Source organism: Chaetodon auriga, chromosome 4, assembly GCF_051107435.1.
Source record: "Chaetodon auriga isolate fChaAug3 chromosome 4, fChaAug3.hap1, whole genome shotgun sequence".
NCBI lineage: Eukaryota > Metazoa > Chordata > Actinopteri > Chaetodontiformes > Chaetodontidae > Chaetodon > Chaetodon auriga.
In genome coordinates, this window is record NC_135077.1 from 28,030,001 (window position 1) to 28,055,508 (window position 25,508).

At 38.8% G+C, this 25,508-nt stretch overlaps 1 protein-coding gene across 4 annotated transcripts in view; it reads left to right on the forward strand.

Moving 5' to 3' along the window:
* Window positions 1-25,508, forward strand: part of tenm3 (teneurin transmembrane protein 3) — a 339,741-nt gene that overhangs the window by 3,272 nt on the left and 310,961 nt on the right. For all 4 annotated transcript variants that reach the window (XM_076729445.1, XM_076729446.1, XM_076729447.1 and 1 more), the window contains exon 2: window positions 19,347-19,412. The gene's annotated coding sequence lies outside the window, so the exon portion shown is untranslated. The remainder of the gene's footprint in view (window positions 1-19,346; window positions 19,413-25,508) is intronic.

The window sequence follows — 25,508 nt, forward strand, 5'->3', positions numbered from 1 at the left end:
TATATATATATATATATATATATATATATATATATATGTGTGTGTGTTTGTATGTGTGTGTGTTTATGTGTGTAACTTAATAATTATTGGTTGTTGTTTGATAGAAATGTAGATAATAATAATAATAATAATAATAATAATAATAATAATAATAGGGGACTATTCGGGGGTAAAAGTAGGTTACAGATACAACATCAGGATAAAGAGGATGGTTGTAGGAACTTGTTGATATTTGTAACTGCTAGCTCCACTCCTGAGTTGAGAGGAGGTGTTGGATGCACAGCGGGAGTCAGCAGTAGGGGGACCGTGCTGTGCTGTCTTTCATGACTTCAGAATCAAAAGGAAAACATTTGAATATTTGTACCATTATCTTTCGTGTCACCTTTCCTGACAAAGTAGGCTACTTGTTTGCCAGTTAATAATAGAGCCTCTCTGTGCCTCTGGTGTGCAGGTTGGTAATGTGCTCGAGATGATAAAACTGAGTTTGAATATTGGCATCTGTAATCATATTTAAATACCACAGAGTAGATCTGCGGAATATTTTATTTTGTTTTAGTTATTTATTTTATTTATTCTGTTGTTTACCCTTGGGAGGTATTATATGAAATTAATCAAAATTGGACCTCATGAGAGTGGAGGTGTGAGTTTAGCTCACAAAATTACTTCAGCTAATTAAATTTACACTTTAGATGCCATTCTCCTGGTATTTAGGTGTTTATATAGCAGCTGACGTTGTGAAAGCTTCACCTGTGAAGAACATAAAGAGCTGAAATGGCCCTAATGTGGATAATATAGTGACAGCAGAATTCGGTGAAAAAAATGTATCGACCAACACTTTCCTTCGGAAGATAGTCGAGAAGAACGATGAATTCGCACAGTACTTTCACGTGGACAGATTTGGATAGGAGCACTTGGCTATCGATGTAAATCATTTAAGCGTTCTTAAAAACGTCAACCTGCTCTAGTTGGCCAATTCGTGTCTCTTGTTTCTATAAACAAAACAAAAAACAACAACAACAATGTTTTAAGTATTTATACCTTAGTAATAAGGGGCCTCATTTATAGAAATGTGCTTGGTTTTATACTTATTATTTCCGATGATTTGCATACATTTGTTTCATAAAAGATGCTTGGTATAAAAAATCTTGCTTAAGCAGGTTCTAAGAATGTCAACTTATGCACCTGTGATCTATAAATCTCTCATCAACTGAACTGACCGCCGCCGCCTTGCGATTTCGTCTTCTGTAATGCCAGAATGAATGAGGGTTTTGTCAGAAATAGCCATGGACATAAAAGAGAAAAGCAAATGTTTTGGAAGACAAAATCACAGTGATGTACAGGAGATTTCAGCCAGACAACATGTATTTTTTGTAAACTAAACAGTGGAAGTAATGCTAGTGCTGGTAGAGTAGCAAAGCCGAACACGCAGTCACTGTTGCCGTGAACGAAAGACAAAACTGTGCCTCACATTAAAAAGAAATGGTCTAACCTTAAACTACAAGGGAACAACAGAATAAAATGAGTGAATCATAGACAAAGCATTAAAAACAAACAGAAACAGACACACAAGGCGGGGCCAGGGGTGGCTAATGTTGCTTTAGAATTCAATCTGAAATTTTTATTCATGCGGTGTGTCCAAAATTAATGACTGTAGGTCTGCTAATTCCTCACACCTTTAATTCCTATGTGCTTCCTATCACATTCTTCATGCAAAGTCCACCACAGGCTTGAACGCATGAGCATCTCGAACTGCAGTACCTCTACATAACCAGCAGGGGAATCACTTCTGTCAAGTCTAGACTTCGCTGAGAGATGAGATCATTTCCACGTCAAAGTAAAATTTTACACGTGGTTTTCTGCTTAAGTCATACTTAAGTTCAAAATTGATCATATGTTTTATTTCATAAAATGGCCTCTTTAATAAAATTTGATTCCCTCGTTGTATTAGTCATTTTAATGTGTCCCGGCTGATTTTCACATGGTACCTCTCTGGGAAATTCCTGCCGCCATTCTTAGTGCTATTGCATTGCTCTGATAACTTGTCTCAATGCTTTAATGCACATCGATTGATAAAGACAACAACAACTTAGAATTAAAGACTAGACATATGCAGGACTCTGTGTCATAATTTTAATTTCCTATGCAGGACCCACCATAGCGAACATGCAAACATTAACGTAACTAACAAATTATTGACTTATCACATTAATCTAAAATAAACCACAAATTAATCTGCAATACTGTTTCACTCTCATAATGCTGCTCGTATCATTGATATATTTATGTTAAATATAGGCAGCAGTACAAGTGATGCCTTCCTGCTAATAGGACTGATTAATTAACAAGTCCAATAAATCAATGGAAACATCTTAATCAAGCGATGTTTGGGTTCAGTGCCTGTGTTTGCATGCAGCCTAAAGGCTACGCTACACTGGAGATACTGAGCATCAGATATTGGTTTAGCACAAGCCACTGAGAGACGTCTGGAGTGCCGGAGAGACTGGAGAGTGTCCAGCATCAAGATTAGCCTTAATCCATTTCCCAACAATCCCATTTCCAGTCACACACTGCAAAATTATTGATATAGTGTAAATGGTGTAAATTAATACAAATTAGTGTTCGAATTACAGAAGAGTTAGAGGCGTGTACCTCCCCTAAAAGACACCTGAGCTCCCCTGTAAGCAGCACAATTTCAAGTTTGATGGGGTGGTCTCCAAAACACAGATAAATTGCCATTTCTAATCTAATCTAGTGAGTGTGTGTGCCTCTGTCAATCATGTGTGTAAAAGGATTGATCTGTACATGTGCAGGGTGTTTATTGTCGAATGGGCTTCCTTCATGTAATGTACACTAAATAAATAATAAAGACACCTCTGCGTAATTATTGTGCTTAGATTTGGTGTCAGAGCGGCGATTCTCAGTGACCGCTCCATTCAGTGTTGGCTAATCACCTCCTGCCAGCGCACTCAGTTCGGCAGCCTCTCTCATAATTTGTGCTGTGCAGAGAGAGCGCGAGAGAGACAGTGAGGCTGTGGGCGAAAACATATCCGCCCGGAAGCCACAGTCTAACTCCAAAAGTGATTCAAATGGATTGTTTCATATTATTTATTTATTTATTTTTCAATCCTTCAGACAATCCTACATTCATATATTCATTTTCCACAGGACAATAGTAATGGCGTGCAGGTCGTTTAAGGGGATGGTCAAATATAAAACATCTGACTTTGACGCCTTTGGCCTGGGTGTGCATTCCACCTGGAAGTCACTGTAACATTTCACCATTGCCTAAATCTTTCTCCAACCTCTACCAAGTCATTTTAGTCCTGTAGCATGCTCTACTTGAGAGTGGACCACAACGACCTTTCCAATGAAACACAGATCTTTTAGGCTGTTAATGTACGTTGGCTGACTTGGGATGACCAGCGAGAATCAGTAGGACTCCTTTGCTGGAAGCTTACAGAGCTGAAACACAGAACAAGACAGTATTTCAAACATGGTGTGAAACTGCAGAACATAAGAGCAGAACCAGAATTTGATTTAGACTTGTTTTTTGTGTCAAGGACTCGTGTTGACTTCGATGTGAGTTTAGTTTTACTGTATCAAAGTAGTATAAGTCCAGTCTTATAATTTTAATAGAATTATAATATTTTTATTGAAATTACAGCCAGGTGATGATTTCAGTTCACTGTACATTTCATTTCATTTTTTCCTGATGATAGCGCGCCGTTTCAAACTATCACAGAAGTGAAGCAAATCACAAAGGAGAAATTCTTTTTTGTGCATTGTAACTATTCATGCCATTCACTTTCCACATTTTTGACATTTACATTTTGTTCAGCATGAGCAAAAAAAGAAAAGAAGTATTTTGAGAATGAGATTGAAGCATGGCGAGTGTAATCATCCCATCGAGTTGTGGGAGCTCAAGTTTTATTGAGTCTGGTTCTGAAAAAATATCAGGATGAGCGTGCGTTTCCCAAAAACTTCAGTGCTTAGACCCTATATATGACAGACAGACTGTGACAGGTCGAGATTATCCTTCATCAGTATTGATCATCTGTATCCTTTTTTCACGGAAATATTTTTAGCCGTGTGCCAGAATTTTAAGATGGATGTGAATTTCTGTTTTTAATTTTACTATCAAAAATGAATGAACATCAGATTAAAAAACTGTTTCGAATTTCTGACGTATTTTTGAATCTTCTATCATTTTTGCCACCCCGCACTGGAAGCGCTGGTCTGTTGCTGACTGACTGGTTATATTAGCATGTACACACAAGACACCCACACAACAGCAGTGAAATGCAGTGTGTTTCAGCACAGTGATTGTGTGTGCCTCTTGCTGGCTGGTTGGTTACATTAAAAGCAGGCTCATTGGTGCTCAGCCAGGCTTAAACAGTAGTATGTGTATGTGCTGTACTGTGTGTGTGTGTAAAATCTTCCGTTCCATGGGCTTGCACGGCGCTTTCAGTCCACTGGCTCAAATGCACAAGGGAACATGGGAAGTGATAGATAGCGTGGAGCACCATGAACATAGATTTTCATGTGCAAATGCATGCAGCAGAGAACACTCGACTCCATCTTCAACAATTATCACCTTTAACCTCGGCCCTCAGGTTTTGCCTCCGTCCTTTGTCAGTCTCTTCTGTTGCGCTCCCACTGACCCTTTAACCTGAATATCAGACTGTGGTGTCGCCTTTGTCCTTGACTGTAAAGCTCATTTCAGCAGAAATAATTCTCCGTGTTCGCTGTGTAGAAAATTCTCTCCCTATAATAAACATTCAAATGGAAGTGAAAAGACATTTTAAAATCATCATGAGAATAAATTGTATAAAATGTATAAATGAACCAACAGTTTTTTAAACAAATTATTAAAACTCTTCCATTTTTTATAAAATGTTAATTCCTCTTTTATTTTCCAAATTGATCAATTTTATTAGACATCACTTTCATTTCATTATCTACAAGAGACAATCCCAATGCTGCCGTCAGTGTGTGTGAATGTGTGAAGGAGAGACAAATTGTAAAAAAAAAAAAAAAAAAAAAACTACTATAAATGCAGTCCATTTACTAGTTGGATATGAAATGTGTTATCAGTCAAGTCAGGACACATCTTCTCACTCAATGTTTTTTTTTTTTTTATTATTTTCATGGTAGATTACTGATACTGAAGACATCCAAACTTTAAAAGAACACATATGGAATTCCATTGCAAACAAAAAAAAGTTTGAATAATACAAAATATGCTGTTTGTTTTATACTGATGCCCCGATACTGACACCAGTATCACATCCTGTGCTCATGTACTCATAATTGTAATCATAAAATGACTGATACAATCGCACACAATACAAGTTAACAGCAATATAGCGTTAGCCTCTCATCAGTTGAGCAGGTCGGCAGATGAGGTGCAAGAGCAGATGTTTTATGATAAAATGATGACAAAAACAGAGCAGAGTGCAAATTTTCCTCTGCCAAACTGTCAAGAAGCAGTGAAAAGTAACTCCTGAAACAAGCAATTTGATAAAACATTCTCAGATTCTCAGAGAATCACATGGATGATGATGATGTGTGTGTGTGTGTGTGTGTGTGTGTGTGTGTGTGTGTGTGTGTGTGTGTGTGTACTTGCTACATCGTAAGGACCAACAGAGGGTTCAGACTTGGTTTTAAGGGTAAGGCATTTAGTTGTGATGGTTAGGATTAGGGTAAGTGGATAGGCGATGCATTATGTCAATGAGTGTCCTCGCAAGGTTTTAAGTCCAAGATTGTGTGTGTGTGCTGATGCTGATATTATTATAAGTACTTGTATGAGTGCTCAGTATCACAAACTACACAAACAGAAGTACTTATAATCTTACTTGGTCCAGAAAAAAGTGGTGTTAGTGCATCCTTAATATTTCTGATTCTTCAAAGTGACCACATTTTGCTTTAATGACAGCTTCGCACATTAGGGCCATTTTCTTAGCCAGCTTGATGAGGTGGTCACCTAGAATGTTTTCCAATGGGTGATCATGGGTGATCAGCTACAAGTGATGCTGGCCAGCTAGCCCTCAAAATGTCAGCTCACGCCAAAAAAACAAAAGTTGATACCAAATGCTGCATTTTCAACAAGACATGGACTGCTAAATATTTATTTACAGAAGTCAAAGGTAAAGCCGTGAGCTTAGTTTGCAGTACACAGATCGCTGTGTTCAAGGATTACAGTTTGAATCGCCACTACGTGACCAAACACGAGGAGAAATACAAGAAGTTGTCTGATCCAGAGCGCGCAAGGGAGTCGGATGCTTTGCTAGCTAAGCTGCAAAATCAACAAGGACTTTTTACTAAACTTTGCACATCCAGAGATGCAGCTGTCAAGACAAGTTATGTCATACCCCACAAAATGGCCAGAACAAGTGAACTGTTTTTTGAAGAGAATGCAGACATTCTCAGACATTCAGCCAGATTTCAATGCACTTGTTCGAGCTCAAAACAGACTGGATTTTTCCACTGAACAAGTAAAATGAAGTGAAAAACATTAAAAGCACATTTTGCTTTTTGTATAAAGTTGACCAACTGCTGATCTTTAACATACTGCAAAACACATTTTCAGTATTTGTGAAGATGAACATGTTAAAAATAAAATGAGACACAGATGTAATGATTGTTTTTGTTTTTACTGTTCATTACTTCTATAGGAGTATTTTCCTATTTGACCTACATCACAATTTCATATATTTATAGAAATATTTACAGAATATCCTTTTTCTTCTGATTACCAGTAGCAGCTAATTGAAATATATAATTTACTGCTTTTTACAATGGGAGAAAATTAATATTGAGCAGAATTAAGTTCAAGTTATTGTTGGTCTTCGCCCTCCAACACAGCTCAGGTTTCTCATGCGGCCCCTTGTAAAAATGAATTGCTCACTCCTGGTCTAGAAAGAGTTTCCATATATCCTGAGCTCTTGTTGGCTGCTTTTCCTTCACTCTGTGGTCCAACCCAACCCAAACTATCACATTTGGGTTTAGGTTGGTGGGTAGTTTCCTGTGGAGGTCAGGTCATCTGAAGCAGCACTCCATCACTCTCCTTCTTGGTCAAATATCCTTTACATAGCCTGGAGGTGTGTTTCAGGTCATTGTCTTGTTGAAGAACAAACGACGGTTCCATGAAGCACAAAGCATGATGACATGTAGCTGCACAATACTATGGTAATCGTACTAGTTAATTGTGTCACCAACGAAGCCACACCATCACACCTCCTCCTCCATGCGAACCATCCCTTCACCTTCACTGCATCTCACAAAGACAGTGGTCGGAAGCAAAAATCACAAATTTGGACCCATCAGGCCAAAGTACAGATTTCCTTGTGTTTCTTGGCCCAGGCAATTCTCCTCTTCTTGTTGGTCTCCCTCAGACGTGGTTTCTTTGCAGCAGTTCAACCATGAAGGCCTGATTCACACACTCTCCTCCAAAAGTTGATGTTGAGATGTGTCTGCTTCTTGAACTCTGTAAAGCATTTATGTGGGCTCTAATCTGAGGTGCCGTTAATTGGCAATTTCAAAGGCTGGTAACTGTAATGAACTTATCCTCTACAGCAGAGGTAACTCTTAGTCTCCTCATGTGAGGCAGTTTCATCATACTGTTTGATGGTTTTTGTGACTGCACTTGAAGATGTAATCAAAGTTCTTAAAATTTTTCAGATTGACTGACCTTCAGGTCTTAAAGTAGCGAATGACTGTCATAACTCTCTGCTTAGTTGAGTGGTTCATGCCATAATATGGATTACTACAGTAGTTGAATAGGACTATTTCATGCTTACCAACACTGTTTCAACTCAGGTTTAGTATTATTGTTATTATTCTATATTTTTATTGGAGTTCTGGCCCCAAAGGGGCAGAAGGTGCTGGTGTGCCTGTGACCGCAGGAGGGCAGAGCTCTGGAGAGGTGGCACTCTGCACTGTGCTAGTGTTTTAGTTTTAGTCTTACTACTGTGCCATATTGTTAGTTTTTATCATATTTAGTCATCCTGTGTTTTTGCTTAAAGTATTTGTTGCCTAAAAGTTTGGGTCTTGAGTATTAAGGTCTAGTTTTAGTCAATGAAAACTGATGACTTTTTTTTTTTTTTTTTTCAGTTATCAAGTCATATTGAATGCTTTGGTCAATCTCACCCAGCCAAAACTCTTATTTAATTATTTTTTTCATTTTAGTCACACTTATTTCACATCAGATTTTATCTTTTCATTATCTGATAAAGAATGCAGGTCGAAGGATTAAGAATGCAGCTTTGCAGAAAGTGTCTGATCGATTGGTCTGATGGAATCAAATCAAATTCAGATTCATTTTGATAGTAATATGAAGGACCTTTAAACATACTTGTCATGTTTGGCACATACCAGGCTGTTGTATATTATTGAAAGGCGTGTGGCTTTTAAATAGTTAACTCATCAGTTTTAAACTGAAGCTGCTACTTCTGCTTTCATGCACACACACTTCTGTGAATAGCATCTACCGACACACACTCCCTCACACACAAACACACTGCATTGAAAAAAAAAAGTCAATAATATTTTCTCTTCTCTTTTTTGACAACAAAATAAAAACTTTACCAAAATCTCTCTTTAAACTGCATTTTGCTTTCATCTTTTTTCTATTAACAGTAGTGTATGTTGCTATAGTCACTGTTAGAAAACTGTGTGGAGCTCAGTGGGATAAGAGAGGCTGAGTGGACTGGTTAAATTATGTATTAAGAATGAACGGACAGAGAAGTTAAACCTGGAGCAAGTGGAAGAGGATTTGACCCACAGAATGATGTTCAAAGACGTGATTACTACGAATTTATTGATGCTTGTAAGTCACTGCACAGAGGAGCACATCAACAACCACAACATTGCCTGGCCATGTTTGCTTCATTCGTGTGTGTGTGCTACTCAGTGTGTAAAAACTAGGGCTGGATACCAAACTTTGATACTTTAATGGTACCAAATGAATTGCTTCAGTTCTATCATATATCAAAAAATGCCTTATCATTTTTGATACCAAATTTTGGTCCCTAAAGAGTAAATATAATCAGCGTCATACATGCAGCATGCATGTACCAACATCTAGTATTTCTGGTGATCGCCTTAATGCTATACGATGGATTAGGCAGACTAGAAGTTTAGAAGGCGTATTGCTGCCCTCTTCTGTTTTGTTATTGAAGTCAAATCGCAGGCGTGGCCAGAGGCATTATGTTTTCAGGTTGTCCGTCCATCCCGCTGTATTTACAGTACGTACGTGCACCCCCATCTGAGGAACTCAATATCTCAGAAATGCCTTGAGGGAGTTTCTTCAAATTTGGCACAAATGGTCACTTTGACTCAATGATGAACTGATTACATTTTGAGAGTCAAAGATTAAGGTCTCTGTGACCTCCGTCCCACTCTCGTAAACATGATATCACAGAAATGTCTTGAAGGAAAAGTTGTTGTAAAAGTCAACTTAAAGTCAAGGATGAAGTGAGTAGATTTTTCTGGTCAAAGGACACTGTGACCACACAAAACACCTCGTTGCCCGTATCTCAAGAATTCAAATGCTAATTATGACAATATTTCACACAAATAATAATAATAAAATGACGAAGTGATGACATTTTATATCTAAATAGTCAAAGGTTAACTTCGCTGTGACATCATAATGTTCTGCATCGTAGTCCACCACAAGCTCACTGGTTTTGCTGATATTGAGCTTCAGATTGTCCTTGCATCATGTGATGAAGCGCTCTATCCGTCTTCTGTACTCTCTTTTACTCTCTGAGTAAAAACAGCATGTTTCTCACTGGAAATCATTCACTGGAATCATACATGTTAATATAGTGATGAATTCAGTTTCAAAAAAACACAATATTTTTTCATTAAATTCTCCTCAAAGTCTTCACTACATATATGAGTGTGGACAGATGTGGATGTTGTAGTACTAGCTATTTATTGTTGGACATTTTGGTTTGATTGTCAGGGTTTTGTCGTCCTTTCTGGTTAATGCTGGTGTGGCTTTACTGAAGAAGGCAGTTGTGCATTTCTGATTAAAAATCAGTTGTGTGCACAAGCTGTAATGTTTGAAGCGCCTTTACACGAGGAGTTTATAGTTGACTTGAGCACAAGGGCTCTGTGGTGTGGATGGTGTGATGTTATAGTTATGGTGCATACGTTGACATGTTAATGTACTTCATTTTGTATCTGTAAGGTGTTGTTTAATAGTTCTCAGAGTACATTTTAACTGACCTGCTTTATAATTTTATCGGAGAAGATGTTATCCAAGTAATTTTCTTTGAAGTAACAGTAATTTTACTTGAGCAAAATGTTCTTGTACTTTTTCATCCCTGCCATTGTACTTTAGATTAACATAACTGTTGCAAACTTACCTGAACTCAATATGCATAAATATATACAGTACATATACATGTATAAGATGCAAAATGCACTTCACCTGAACAGACCCAAATAAATAAAGAGAGAGAGAGAGAGAGAGAGAGCAACAAACCTGGTAGCAGCTGGTGTTCCTCCAATTAACTCAAAAAGAATAGCATTACATGCCACTTGCACTTCACAGTTAACATGCTCTGTCTCAACTCATAAAACGAATTATTCTCCTGTGATGATTATGACACACAACATGTTCAGAGCTGATAGAGAGTCCCCTCTGATCCACTTCAGTGTAAAGGGAATTCAGTAAAAGGTAACACATCACTTCTCCTGCGTGAATGTTTTAACAGCAGGTCAGCAGGGACATTGACTGATGCTGATCCTGACAGGAAAGCTACCTATTTGACTTGAACTTGCTATTTTTTTAGTCATTGTTGATGTGAAAGAATGATATGATATAGGTGGTTTGTGCTCTACTCCCTCGTACCCTATTCAGACTGGTGCAGTGACTGGATTTCATGGAAGCACCAACATTCCTTAATGCAGTGAATGTGTGAATTTGCCTGTGGCAACAAAGATGAAGGCAGTTTATTCAAAATGTTCAAATCCATGTTTGGTTTTACTCTCCTATCATTTCCAGTTCCAGCCTTTGTTGCTGTTGGCGTCACTTACAACATTTGGCATCTTTGTCCAGGTGCGACATAATTGCTGCTGTAAAATGTGGGCTGCCTCCATTAAAATTCTTGACAGTGTGACATCAGCAAACCCTGGTGGGCTGGAAGCTAACTGTAGGACATAACTCCGGAACAGGGTACACACTGAACCTTGTGGAGGGGATCAGTTTCCAGGCAGATTGTGGCTGACAGACAGCGCGACAAACAGGGTGTGTCGAGTAACCTGTTTTTTTGTGTAAGATCCCTAGCTTACTGGGACGTGATCCTGTATTATCAGGGTGACATTCTATGCCATTTGGAATGGACTGGTACAGCTTTTGTTTTCAGGTTTTGGAAGTGTTGAAAAAAGGATGACAATCCCTTGTGGGAGTTCCAGATGGTAGGAGAGGTAGGTCAGTTCCAGTCTGACCACAGCAGTGGGCTCACATTGACCTGCACTCAGAGAGTTGATGGACACAGCATAGGTTAGGGCCCGCAGTGACAGAAGACAGTGGGAAGCTGGAAGGTGGCAGAAGGTGGCGGTTAGACCTGTTTCGGCATGTATGACAACCCGACTAGACTCTTGCTGTTTGTATCTTAAATGCAAAGGTGTTGTTAGTAATATAAGTTGAGGTAGTTTAGCAGTGGTAACTCAGTGCAGCTAGTAGTAGCCAGTGGATGAGTAGATGATAATCTTGACTGTTAAAACTGCTGCTAGGCTTACATTTTTCTTAGAGGCCTTTTTTTGTCCACAGGAATAGTGCTTGGTAGTATCCCATTAAATATAGTATGTATTTCATACTATATGAAATTCATTATTGAAGGTGAGGGGGAGTTATACTTTACATCAGCATATTTTACAAAAAGTAGAGGTTTTCCTCCAATACTACCGTCGGGAAAATAAAATGCCTATTTCCAGGATGTCTGGAATTTATATTCATGCCTTTTTCAGTCTGACTTGTTCAAATTGCGCAAGATCAACAAGAGGCGCAAAGGAAACGGTTAGTTTGCAAAATGAGAACTGAAGTGAATAATGAAAATTAGTTCAGTGAAGCCGCTGATATGACCACATCAATGTGACACTTTGTCCATCTTAAGTCTACTCTCTCAGTTTCCAAATTGTCACGTATCATAAAATTTACAGATACAGCAGTATTTGCACTGTTCAGCATTTCATGCTTTATTTCAGTAATAAAGCATGAAATGCTGAACAAACTGCAAAATAAGTTGGAAAGGCAGTCACGATGCACAGGAATAATGAGCCCCGGCAAACCAATGTCTCTTGCATAAACAGCAGAATACCAAGTTATAAGAGACCTAAATGATGTGCAAAGAGATGTGGGGAAGTTCTGTCAATTATTCAGAACATTCGAATGAGATGAACATATTGAGTCAGATCGGTCTCAATATTAATGAATGCACACAGAAGGATTCACAGATGTATTTCACTGTTTATATTTGAATGACTCTCTCCCCATAAATATTTTTCAATGCACACAAAAATAGTTATTGTTGTATAGAAATGTAACACAACTGCACATATAGAAAAATATCGCATGGAAAAATGTATTTCTGATGCACAAACAAATATTTCATGTTAAAATTAATAGAGCAGGGATCCACAAATATATGCATTTAAAAGTTTGCAGTTTCATCAAAAAACATTTGGATGTTGTCACATTTATACACAGATTGTTGAAGCTGCTTTTACAAACTGCCTGTCATGTGTAACTTCACCAATGTTTTTCATCAGGGAATTATCTGTAGCCAGTCAGATGGCTTCTTCCATTTCAGCCAATCACATAAGCAGAGATTCAAAGGTGTCATTTAGTGTGATCACATAGTGTTACATCTGCATAGTCTGCAATTAGAATTAGAACACAAAGAGAGAACGAACGTCAAACAGCTGCCCAGCATCTGGTAGCTGCTCTCCACAGGTAAGTGATAACTCTCCTGTTGTGCACGATTAAATATGTTTTTGTTTGTTTGTTTGTTTATGATTTTTTTGTGGTGGGTGTGTAGGGGGGTGCTTATCACTTCATTTGATAGTGCAGCTGGAGAGAGACAGGAAAGGGGGAAGAGAGTAGGGATGACATGCAACAAAGGGCTCCCGATCAAACCTGGGCCACTGTGATCCAAACACAGCCTTAGTACATGGGGCACACACTCTACCAGGTGAGCTATCGAACGCCCCAATGATTAAATATGTTCACTTTTGAATGCTGTTAATGATGTGACATTTAACATGTACACTAACAAGTTAACGTTGGCTATATAATGCTGATAGAGAAGCTAGGATCATCCATTAGCTAACTAACTTAGGAAGAACTTATAACTGAAACATATTAAATGATGAATAACGGGAGAGTTGTCACTTACCTGTGGACAGCAGCTTCTAGAGTCCATGTTGAAGTTGACCTGCAGGTAGATGTAAGGCTGTAGACAAACACAATAGATGTTGCAGTCTTCTGCCGTCATCTTGCAGAGATGTTTTGACCTGTTCAAATTGTGGACAACGTCAGATTATTGTGCTGCGAGAAATGCCAAAACTAAGCAACCGTGTTACACAACGGGCAATAACATTTCAAAGCTAAGAATTTTTCATTTTTTTTTAAATTACTGTGTATCGTGTATATGGACATAACACTACATGATCATATTAATTGATACCCTGGAATCTACATCCATGTGACTGGCTGAAACCAAAGGAGCCATGTGATTGGCTCCAGATAATTCCTTGTTGAACAGTATGCATTAGTGTATGGAGCAGCAGCAGGGGAGTCTCAAAAAAAAAAAAAAAACAAAAAAAAAAAACACAAATGCAGTGAGGTTTAGAAATGACAAGCAGTAAATTCAGGTTCAGCAGTCTGTATATAAATGTGACAACATCCAAATATGTTTTTGTTGAAAATTGCAAATACTTTTAAATGCATATATTTTGGGATATCTGCTAGATTTATTTAAAACAGAGATATTTGTGTGTGCATCAGAAATACATTTCTGAACCTTGTTTTTTGTGGTTCGTTTTACATTTATGTACAATCAATACTTTTGTTTGCAGGGAAAAATATTTATGTGGAGAGCTAGCAGGTGAGCCTGTGCTGCCTTTTATAAAGTTGGCAAACATGTAGTTATGCAATCTACATTGTAGAGCCCAAGCTACTGCCCTACCCTGCCTTCCAGATGCTTCAGTGTCTTATTTGATTAGCTCTTTGCTCACTAGTGTGCTCTTTCATTTTTATTTATTTGTTTAGTTTACTAGTAGTCCTGCTGCCTTCAGATTGCTGCAGAACTTTAATTAAATAACAAGGTTAGTATAGTGCAACTGGACAACAGTTACAGTAAGAATCACTTATTAATTTATAGATCAATGTATACTTATTTACTGTGATTCTGCTATAAATACATTAAATATCCATTTTTGATGACAGTTCAAGTGCATGTATTGGCTGAAGGGAGTTTGATTAAACTAGTTTGTTTTTTACTTGCTATTCAATAATTGCTGCATATTTGCTTGAAGTAGTTCGCTCTATTTGAAAGAGAAGAAATTGTCGTGATCTCTGTGACAGTCACAGGTTGAACGTGTGTTCAGTAGAGCACATCATGTGTGGGTGGCCTGTATGACAGGGGTGCAATTCTCCCTGTTTCTTCCCAGAGTTGAGGTGCTTCTTAAAGCCTTCTGCCGCAGTCCTTACCCTGCTGTGGCAAACATATATTTTTCTTTAAGATGAACATTGACAGTGATGTAATGCAATGAGTGAAATATTGTATAAGAGATGCTACTCATTTTGTTTGGACCAGTCCTGGAGATATAGCAGCAGTCTCTTGATATGCATATAGTCCATCAATGGACAGTGGATGCATGGGGCTGTGTTTACATTGGTTCCCTGCATATAGACATATTTACACATGCAGGTTGGTGAGTATGGTCTGCACTGCTCTTAAATTTGGGCTGTATGCAAGAGTCTGTTTGCAGACAGAGAATGTATTATTCAAACTTTAATCTCAGTGATAGATCACAGACAACAGCAGGTTATGCAAAAATATACACTCAGACAGAGCGTAGCCACAAGCTAACAAACAAGTCATCACAGGCTATGTTCAGCAGCTTAATGAGGGTGGCCTTGGTCCCCTGTTCCCCCTTGGTGGGGCCCCAGGCCATACTAAATTATTGTTAAATTTATTTAATACATATATCAAACTAAACTCTGCAATGACTGGAACTGCTTCTCTTTGTTGTTTGGGTCAGTGAGTCTTGAACGGAATAGAGTTTTTGCATGAGCCAGTTTTGAAAAGAGCTGCTCACAGTAATAGGTTGTTGCTTTGCAGCTCAGTGGTTTTATGTATGGGTTGTCAGGCACATCAACTCGTTCAACATTGTAGAAAATATGTTCAATTCCTTTTGTTTACTTTTCATGTCCTGAAATCTTTCTCCTGGAGCTTGAGGTTCAGCTCTGAGAGCTTCTTGGTGATGTCCACTATGAAGGCCAAGTTACACAGACATGTGCTATCACTGAGTTTCCACATCAGGTTTTCCTTCATCTCTATGAGTTAGTCCAGACAAACTGACACTCTGGAACAATTTTACGTAGTGTGGTGCTCGCAGCTGAAAAAAAGTAATTGCTTTTTTTGTATTTGTGAATTGCCTCACGGACCAGATCAAACAATCTTGGTGCATGTAAGTGGTGAGTGTATTACCATCTAGGTTGGTTTTCTTAAGTAAGGGTTTTATAACAGCTGTGTTAAATGCATCTGGGAAGATGCAGAGATGTATTTATAATCTTCAGGACATGGCTTCAAACACTGTCAAACACCCTCTTTAAAAATGCTGTAGGTACAGGGCGGACACATGATGTGGAGCAGTTAGACTCAGTGACAGTCAGAGCTCAGTAAATGAAATATGGAATATGGGAATATGGTTACGTGGAATATGGTTCTGGAATCTTTTTGCAGAATTTGTTAAGGTCATCTGTGTTAACATCAGCAGCAATGCTGGCTCTAATGTAAGTTATTTTGTTATTAAAGAATGACGCAAGTTCTTCAGAATGTGATGCAGAGAACAGTGGACAGGTGGGTGCAGTGATGGGTAGCTGGTCAATAGGGAAAAATAATATTCTAGAGTTCCCAGTATGCAGTCTTGCCAGACATATTGTTTTGTGAGACAGTCATGATTTCTTTTGCATATATTGCAGTGAACTGTGAGCCCAGTTTTCCTCCTTTTTCTTTCTGCTTCTTGACACATTCTCTTAATCTCATCAACAGTCCTGTTGTTTAACCATGGGGAGATTCTGTCAGTCAATCTCCTCTTAACCTTTTGTGGAGCAACAGCATTTAAAGCAAATGACATGGTATTTTTGAAATGTTCAACCATGTCATTTAAAGAGCAGTCATGGCTGCGTGACTCAAATTATCTGCTAATATTACAGAACTTCGCTTCAGCTTTGCCATCAAGGAATCTCTTTTGAACCAAAAATTCCCCTGTAGTCTTTGTTAAGATTTGGTTTTCAGTAAAAAACACACAGTGATGGTCAGAAATAGGTAATTCTAATGCTGAATTAGACTCCTTAGTTGGTGGTTATTGTGAAGGTGGGGGAAGAGGGGCATTGGATCCCTGACTGGGACAGAGACATCCTCTGAAGGCCTTCGGTGATGTGAAGCAGAGGGTCCGTGAGGGTGGAAAGAAACAGGCGGTCTGTCTGTGTGGGCTGTCCTTGGCGCTTATCTACATGCCAAGAGCATGTCGCAGGTTGGTGCCGAGCAGTCTATAACCAGTGACGTTTGGATGTATCCCATCAGGCTTAAAGCAGTCTTTACGGTTCCAAATGATATTGAAATTGTCAATAAACTTTATCCCATGAGTGAAGCATGCCACTGTTAACCATGTATTCAAGGAGTCTGCTGAAAGATTTGATTCCTTTCCCCAAGGTTGGAATGCGGCTGGATTTGAATACATGTTGTGACTGACAGTCGATTAGCTTCTTCAGTACAGTGGTGGTTCTAGACAAATTTTACTAGGGAGGCCAAGGAGGGGCCAGTGTTTACAGACTTTATTTTACTTTAAAATCACATAAACATTTATTTTGTTCAAGAGTGAGTGCAGGTGCAAGAGAGGTAGGGCCATAAAAAATGAAAAATGAAAAATACAGTACAGGGTACAAATACAGGGTGTCAATTCAATGTGAACAAAACTCCAGGGTACGACAAAGGGTAGTGCTTCTGCTTTGATAAGTTTGCTTAGATATGATTAAGTTTCTAAACATATCGAGACAAGACTTGATTTCGTTATCAGTGTGAGGAACAACAGTAACGCGGTTATGTGGAAGAACAAGTCACTTATGAGATGAAATCGTTTTGCTCACGTTTGACTCTTGCAACAGGAGAAATCGTAGCTCCTCTCTCCAAGACTAGTTGCTGAGCTCTCATTCACCGACCGAGCAGCACTACACCTGGCAGGCGACAGTGTTTGGGTGCGCTGCTCTAATTTGCCTGTGTAGAACGTTGCGTCGCATTAGTTCCGCGTTTAGCACTCGCGTGTAAAGTCATAATAAATTCATATTTTTTTGATTTGGTCAGCACGGGGGGGCCACAGGGGTGGCCAGGGACATGTATACAGAGGCATGGGCCTTCCTAGGCCTCTGTGTAGAACCGCCACTGCTCCAGTAACAGGGAGAAGTACCTCAGTACCAGTTTTGCTTTGCAGAATTCCATAAGATGCATGTGAGTCATAACTTTCCTGCCTCTCGAATGTGTAGAGAGGATAACTGGCAACAGCTCTGTCCACTCACTGACAGATTAGCTAGTTAGATTTTCAGTTTTTGCCATGGCCAGCTATCAAGTCTCCACTCAGAATGGTTTCTGGCTTATCAGGTGTGGGTTTCCCAGTATTAGTCAGATGATGAATTAGCAGGATTTCTCCTGGCCCTCAGCCTAGCAGTGGTTTTGGGGGTATTTATTGGGTTGTGGCCAGCCTTAATGCCAGTGGTGTGATTAGTTTTCCTGGCCTCAGAATAGTTAGTATCACACCTCTCGTCAGTCAGAAGGTCATACCTGTTTTGCAATTAGAGTTTGAGTAGCGGAGTGAGCATTGGTGCCCTCTTATTTGAATCAGCTGGATTTCCTTTATGGCAGATGACCTCAGACCAAGTCCTGGCTGGAGAGGCTCAACAGCTGATCCAGTGGTGTTAGGACACATTCAGGGCAACATGTTAGCCAAATCTGTCAAAATGCCCCACAGCTGAAGTAATCCTAAAACAGAAGTGGGTGGTTAAGCTTGCTAAACCCATTTTATGAAATAACAAAATGTGTTACGCATGTACAGTATGTGCAATAGAAACCATATATGCATGTAGTTCTACTGCTATTGAAGTAAGCACCACTATGTGTATGTTACACCTGTGTATTTGAATAACTGCATTTTAATGTAAATCTACTAAACATCGTGTTACTATGGAATCTAGCTCAGCTGTTCTCTTTGCTAACACAGTTGGGCTTCATATCCCATTCATGCATTTTTTTTTTCAACATGAGGCTGAACCTGTATCTTTCAGTTTTTTGGCTATTTGGCTAGTTATTGCCTTTTAAAATGCAAAAACAGCATGGAAAATATCTCTCCAACTATTGGTTAAGGGCAGCCTCTGAGCATTTCTGTCCATTAAAACACACAAAAATCTGGTGGAGACAATTGTATCATTTGCACCATACAGCTGTGTATACGTGTGTGTAGTTTTTTTGTTTCAGTTTTCTTTAAATCCTTTCTGTGTGTGTGTGTGTGTGTGTGTGTGTGTGTGTGTGTGTGTGTGTGTGTGTGTTTTGGTGGTGGCACAAAGAGCAGAAATGTGTAAAATTGGTGTGAGATTACAGAAAACTGCATTGTATAGATTGGCAAGAGAGTAACACAGAAATATAACTTGTGTCCAGTGGATATGGGCTGGACTGACGGATTCGAGATAAATATCAAATCAAATGGTCAGAATCCAGTCAAGACAATGTGATCAAATGTTGTCAGTGTATGCCACTACTGCACTACATTTGACTAACCTTTTAGTGTAAACTTCATCTGATCGCTGCACTGAGAGAATGCCTTTGATTTTTGAATGAATTCTGCATTTTTGTCCTTGGCAAAGTGTTGTGTTATTTTAGTCATCATCGTTAGAAAAACCCTTTTGCTAATTTTAGTGTTACATCCAGCCAAAGCTTGCCCAGAATTAGAAATCAAAAGTAACAGCAACATTGGGTTTACATACTGGAACCAGTGTGATTCTGACTCTTTTCAGTGTTATTATTACCAACATGTTTACTTTTTTTTTTTTTTTTCAGCGCTGTATACAGTCCTGAACGACACTGATGCTTCAAGTCTCCTTTGCATCACACCTGCCAGCACAGGTAATGATGTATGACTGCTCACACACACACACACACACACACACACACACACACACACACACACACACACACAGATGCTGTTTCTGCTGCAAGAGATGGCAAAAAGCTACCGTTGCCAAATAGTCCAGTGTGTTTATATATGTATGTGCATGCTTGTGTGTCTTTGTTTGCACTCACAACCCACTCGGTCCAGAGGACAACTTGGCTTACTTTAGCTCTTTAGACTGTATTGGCTCTTATTTGTTGCACAGGGAATTGGTGGAAATCCCAGGAAGCCATGTATTAAGCCATAAACACCCAACACACAGAGCTGGAACACATTATTCAATTTTCATTTCATTCATGCTTTACTCTGTCAGCTGGCTAAAAGCTACAGCTTATCACCACTGTCCTGGACACATTGAGCTTGGAAAAGAAATGAGGAAAAGGATGTCTGAAAAATTAGATAAACTTTTGTTGTGTTGGTATTATTTTCATGTTTTGCAGTGCAGAGTTGTTACTATTATTTCAGGACTAGTGTAGAGGTATGTGTTTGTAATGTCAACCTCACAAAATCGCGAATGTATAACATGCTTGGCAATTGCAGGCTTTAACAATGATAGATACACCAAACTCTTAGTATTAGAATTAGAATTAATAATTAGTATTAAATAATTAATATATGCTGCTTCTTCAGTCCTCTTATTTCTGCTGGTGATTGTTTGCTTATTGATAACTGACAGTCTCTCAGTTGCATTAATTGTTCCATATTTGCATTGTTTAATTATTTCCACATACATTGTCCTATCTCTACCCACTTGCGCGTCTACTTGTCAGGAAATAGTCAAGATCAACATAGATAATCTATGTAGATAATATCTTAATAGATAAGATATGAGAGTAATCATCAGAACTGTCACATCGAGCAAGCCCAGGTAATAAATGTTCCAACTGTGATGAAACAGATAAGATAACCCTAACCCTATCCCACACCGGGGATCAATGAAGTCTATATCTTATCAATCTATCTCTCTCTTTCTCTCTCTCTCTCTCTCTCTCTCTCTCTATCTATATATATATATATATATATATATATATATATATATATATATATATATATATGTACGTATGTATGTATGTATCTTATCAGTCTATATCTTATCAATTAAGTCGTTTCAGCCAGCAAGTATTACAAAAAGCAAAAACAGTGGCTCAGAAGGGTCAAGATAAAGCAAAGCATACATGATAAAGACTAGAAAAACAACTATGTATATGTTCATTATGTACAGATTATAAAAATACTAAATGGCATAAAAATCCCAAGTACTATTGCCAGTATTCTTATGAGAAAAACTACTACAGTCATATGTTGTATTGCACTTGAGAAATACTATTGCATAGAAAGGACATTGAATTTAGTAATTGGGAAAGACAACATCAACACAGTGCTACATTGCATGATGCTGGCTTTAAACAGTCTGGCAGCTGTTGGGATGAAGGACCTGTGGTAGTGTTCTTTCTTACAGACTGGATGCAGCTGTCTGTTACTGAAGGAGCTGTTTAAGGCCCCCCACTGTCTCATGGAGGGGGTGGGATGGGTTGTCCATGATTGATGTCAGCCTGGCTACCATTCTCCTCTCCCCCATCTCCTTGATGGTGTCCAGAGGGTAGTCTAGGACAGAACCAGCTCTCCTAACCAGTTTGTTAGTCTTCTCCTGTCCCTCTCTGAGCTTCCACAGCCCCAGCAGACCACTGCATAGAAAACTGCAGAAGCCACCACAGTCATAAAAAATTTTAACAGTGTCCTACATACTCCGAAGGACCTCAGTCTTCTTAGCAGGTGCAGACTTTGCCCCTCCTGTACAGAGCATTTGTGTTGTTCGTCCATTCTAATTTGTTGTTGAGGTGAACACCCAGGTTTTTGTAATCCTCTACAATCTCACTGTCCAAGCCCTGGATGTTCCATTGGAAATCAGTCACCATCTCCTTTGTCTTGCTGGTGTTTATATGCAGGTGGTTCAGTCCACACCAGTCTATAAAGTTGGTTATGACCTCCCTATATTCCAGTTTGTTCCCCTGTGATACACATCCAATGATGGCTGTATCATCCAAGAACTTCTGCATGTGACAGCTGTCAGTGTTGTGTCAGTATCTGATGTGAAGAGCGTGAAGAGGAAAGGGGGGATCACTGTCTCCAGCAGAGCTCCTGTGCTGCAAACTACTGCATCGGACACGCAGTCGCGAAGCCTCACATATTGTGGTCTGTTGTTGAGGTAGTTGATGTCCAAGTGGCAGTCTATGCTAGCTCCTTCTGGCTTCCCCCTGAGCAGTGATGGCTGGGTTGTGTTGAAAGCAAAAACATGATCCTCACAGTGCTTCCAGTGTTCTCCAGATGAGAAAGAGATCGATGAAGCAGGTGGATGACTGCATCCTCCACACCAGTGCCTGGTTGACCCCCTCGAATACAGTAAAATAAAAAATAATAATTGCAAAATAATTTTTGCCCAATGACAATGTTGTCTTTTTTTTGTTTGTTTTTATCTTTTTGTTTTGTGTTTCAATGAGTCTTTAAAGATGTGAAAAAATAATAAGAGAAAAAAATCAAACATAGGAGGCCTTTTTTCTCAGCTTTATAGTGTAGGTGTATCCCCGTTGTCGAAAATAGACGTGGGTGCCAGACAGGGGAATAATCATAATCCTCAACCTGTCACTTTAAAAATATTGATAGAAATAAGTTGGAGGGACAGCCTGGTTGACTTGCTACCTTTGCAACAAAATGAACCAGATAAAAAGAAGACACAGTCCATCAATTCAGTTTCATCACTTCCATCTTGTCAAACCAAATAATAAATAAGTTAAATTGGTATGGTTAACAATTAAACACAAATGTCTCTCACTCACAAATGGCCATTAAATCAACAGATATCAATCCTGATAAGAAAAATCAAATGTTCCTTAAATAAATAACCAAATAACTAGACAATCATCAGTCTTTCAATTCTGGGGATGATGTGTGAGATTGTGTGTGTGCCGTGGAACAACTGCCACTTTGTTTTACTTTCATGCTACTTCATTCAGTCAGCCATTCAAATCCCTTAGAATCATTTAGGGCATGCCCTCATTTCTAATGATGTTTAGAGTGTAGTAAAAACAGAACATACACAAAGATAATTAACAAGAAAACACACAACAACAGAACACAATTAAATACAGTTCATTTCAAGAGTGGAGCAGTTGATAGTCATGGTTTTAAACTGACATGTAGGTACAACTGTGTTGTTTTAATGTGTGTTATGAAAGCAGTTTCCCCAAATTCAGTGTTTCCACACTGACTCTTGAACATTAGCCAGTCACTTGAACACATCAAATAATGACTATGCAACCAGTAAGGAAGTGATGTATGATGGCACCCACCAAACCTCATACAAGTGCTTGTTTTTGCCACAGACAGACACAGATTGTGTCTGACAACGTTATGGAAAGAATCCCTCTTTGTAAAATTATTTTTGTTTAACCAGAAACAGCTGCTATATCAGTCTCGCCAAAGCCACCAGAAGCTGTAGTCTTATCACTGTAAAACACACTTATTTAATACAGGAAAGGCCATTGAGAGCAAGCTCTCTTTTACAATCATGCCCATAACACATAAAATACATCTAAAAATTTCAGAACATATGAAACAACACAACAATATGAGAAATAACACACAGGCATTCTCACTGCTCTGTCTATCAAAAGAAATTTTAATTGATTAAAATAGATCGACTTCTGTGGTGCATAGTATTTTAAAGCCAGTTTCCCAGTCTCAGTATTGACATGGTGATCCTTGATGACCAAGTAGGCTTTGGATCTAGAACAGTGTGTACTTGATTTATAGTTAAGAAGACACGAGATACTCATGTAGTTTACCAAGAGGTGCTATATACATAAACAGAATGCAGTGCCGTTCTCTTCTGACTGCCAACAACTGCGAATCAACTCTCATATACTAAGCATTGATGCATTCTAAAACCATCCCCAGTTATGACCCTAAGGGCAGAATGATAGATAGCATCAAGATGTTTATGAGTGTAGGCAGACAAATGTATATAGATCAACATCAGCGTAGTCCATAGTGGGTAAACAGGTATGGATTATTTACTTTCTGCATTTTTGACAAAGAGAAGTCTTGTTTCAATTAAAACAAAATGCTAGTTTTCAGTTCTGTTATCTGCTGAAGTACCTTTGGTGGCTCAATAAACCGGTGCTCCACTAAAACAATAAAACAATACATGGATGATTTTGGACTTGGTGATAGGTGGAGAATGAGAAACCATCATTGAGAGAATATTCATGTTGTTCCTCCCTCCATCAATCTTCCTCCAGAAATGCCTTATTTCTTGAGAGCAACTGTCTCATCCACCATATCCTGGAGAAAAAAAAGAAAAAGATTCATTCAATTATAATCAGCAATCATGTCTCTGCATCAATATATACCCAAGCACATACTAAGTCTCCTACAAAATGGTGCTCTCATACATCACTTCTAGGAGATCCTGATTTCAGTTCACTGATCAAAAGAGAGTGGTCATCCTTCCTGGAGATGAATGACTCTCCAGGAATCTCACCATCATTGTCATGGAAAATAGGCAAAGGAGTAATGAGAGGTAAAATCATATCATATTCATTGCACAAGAAAAAACAGCAACAAGAACTAAAAAATACCTTCGAGCAAAGAATGAATTTAGCCAATGTAAAACCCAAATATAATCATACACAACAAATCATAGTTCCTTATCCAACAACTCAAATATGAAAATTTTCAGCACATTAATAAATCAAGTAACTCTCTGGCACATCTGCTACAATGCAAAAAAGAGAAAGCAATCATCCTGTCCATACTTAATTCTACACACACTATTACCCAGAATCCACAGGATATAAATAATGTCTTTCAAAAGGTTTACAGCAACCTAAACTCCTTAGATCATGAGCCTGCCAAATCAGAAATAGGTAACTTTCTGAACAGCCTGGACCTATCAACACTGCCTAGAGAGCAAGCAAACATTTTAGATTCGTCTCTTTCTTCCAATGAACTCAGTCAAGCCCTGAATAAAATACCAAATAATATATCACGTGGACGAGCATTCTGTCTGAATTCTATAGACACCGATTAGATCACTACTATTTTACAGAGTAACCGCAGAAATTAAAGCTACCTCCTCCATATCTATGCACAGGAATACTGCTGTAATGATGCTGTTAAAACCCAATGAAGACCCAATTCAACCTTCCACCTTTCTTCCCATCTCACTAATCAACACTGTCTTAAACATGATTACCAAAAAATTATCAACTTGAAAAGAGACAGTCACCCCTCTAATTCACCCTCACCAGACAAACCATCAAAAACAGACATGCTTCAGATAACATATATAGACTTTTACAAGGTAAATTGGAACTTTCTCTTTTAGCACCATGTGCAAGTTTGGTTTCGGAGAGTCATTCATCCCATAGATAAGAACACTGTACACCTCATCTGGGGCCCAAATAATCACTACCACGGTCAATTCACCAAGCTTCTCGCTTCATCATGGAACCAGGCAAGGATACCCACTCTCACACACACAATTAGCAAATAGGGATGCTATTTGCTAATTTTACTGAACCGGTCACAGCAACAGTACGACAAAACAATAGAACTGAAGGAACTCACATTGTGTGACGAAGGCCTCGTCACATGACAAAGGTGGCACATGGTGAAGCTGACACTCAGCCTTTCATACATTCAGAAAACACATAGACCAAAGGTTTAAACATCAAATGGTGCTGGCCATACCATGTTCCTCTGAGTGGAGGGGAGATTTGGGGTCGGAAGTAATATCAAGTTGTAAGTTGTCAAATAGAGTCAGGTATGAAGGAGGTTTTTTTTTTTTGCTATGATGATTTGTGTGTTTTATATTGTGTTGGTGGGTTTAATGTGGAACCTGTTTATGAATGTGTGGTGGCCAGAAATAGCAGTTTTGGTGCTAATTGGACATTGGTTGATCTTGGGGAGGGGCTTAGTCCTTGTAATGCTCTGGCCAACAAGGCACTCGAGGGAAAGGTGATGGGATGCCACACAGTGAACTGTGGGTT